Source organism: Cebus imitator, unplaced genomic scaffold, assembly GCF_001604975.1.
Source record: "Cebus imitator isolate Cc_AM_T3 unplaced genomic scaffold, Cebus_imitator-1.0 Scaffold755, whole genome shotgun sequence".
NCBI lineage: Eukaryota > Metazoa > Chordata > Mammalia > Primates > Cebidae > Cebus > Cebus imitator.
Window position 1 is genome coordinate 105,499 of NW_016108070.1, and position 1,420 is coordinate 106,918.

Sequence of the window (1,420 nt, forward strand, 5' to 3'; positions counted from 1 at the left end):
TCAGGAGTTCAAGACCAGCCTGGCCATCATGGTGAAACCCCATCTTTTAAAAAAATAATAAATAAATAAATAAATAAAGCCATTTCCTAAGGTAGCAGCAACAAAGGTGGTGATGGCTGCAGCAGAGGTGCTGTAGCAGCTGGTTCCAGAATCTAAGAAGAAGGTGGAGGAAGATCATGCAGCTACTGAGGAAGAGGCTGGGCAAATGATAGGCTTTCCCAAGGGGACTCTCAAGCTTGTACCCCTGTCCAGAGACTCTGCTGGAACAGTACAAATGGCACCGTCCAAATCCTATGTGGTAAGTACTCCCTTTGAAGGAAATCTCAAGTAGAAACCTCGGAGAACAAGCCCCGGCAGGTCAGAGGCCTACATGTGCTTCTCAGGGAGATATTAATGTCTATCCTGCACAGCAGGTTGAACTGAGCATCTCAATAGCAAATGGAGGTTAAAAGGCAGATCCTGGCTACCCGGGAGGCGGAGATTGCAGTAAGTGGAGATGGTGCCATTGCCCTCTAACCTGGGCAACAAGAGCGAAACTCCGTCTCAAAAAAAAAAAAAAAAAAAAAAAAAAAAATGCAGATCCAAGTGTTTGTCTTTTCTTAAAACTGCCAGCGTTCAAGAGGAAAAAAAAGAAAGTGAGGCAGATAGAATAATTGTCAAGTCTTCCCCACATCATCCCTGCCTAGGAGGTACTGGGTTTGGTTAATTTGGTCCCTTAACCTGGCAGAATCTAGCTCCCACAGAGAAAAGACCAACCTATCCAGGAAGTTTAAAAGAGCAGCTCCATTGTGAAGACTTCCCTTCTTGTCCCCAAACATAGTACTTTAAGCCCTCCCTGCCCCAAATACACCCACAGGTCCCTCCACTGTGCCCTGGATTGGCTCTGTATGGCCCTCAGGGCATGTTCCCCAGGCTCTCTCTCTGACTAGATTCCTACCCGATACTTGTTGTCTACTTCCTGTCTCCCTCTTAGTCTTCAATTTCTCCCTAAGTGCTTCTTTGGATCTCAGGCTCTAGGTGCAACATGAAGGGGAGTCCCTGGTCAGAGAGATCCCTGGCTCAGAGAGCTCAGTGGGAGAATCCCAAAAGCCTTCTCCCTCCTTCCTGAGCCTCTGGGCAAGGAGGGAGGGATCATGGTTCCAGGGTCTCAGTACCCCCTGTGCCATTTGAGCTGCTTGCGTTCATCATCTCTATTAATAACCAACCTCCCTCCCCCACTGCCAGTGCTGCCCCCACGCCTGCCCAGCTCGTGTTCTCCGGTCACAGCAGCTCAGTCCTCCAAAGCTGCTGGACCCCAGGGAGAGCTGACCACCGCCCGAGCAGCCGGTAAGTCTCCAGCTTTATCGTTAGAGAGGCTGGGGCCCACTCTGTTGACTTCTGTGTCTGTGTCTACAATTGTGATTCTTTTTTTTTTTTTTTT

General features: G+C 48.9%; 1 protein-coding gene across 1 annotated transcript in view; it reads left to right on the forward strand.

Annotated features, from left to right (window-relative positions):
- Nucleotides 1-978: 978 nt before the first annotated feature.
- Nucleotides 979-1,420, forward strand: part of MYOZ1 (myozenin 1) — an 11,249-nt gene continuing 10,807 nt past the window's right edge. The window contains exon 1 of the mRNA XM_017519555.1: nucleotides 979-1,326. The gene's annotated coding sequence lies outside the window, so the exon portion shown is untranslated. The remainder of the gene's footprint in view (nucleotides 1,327-1,420) is intronic.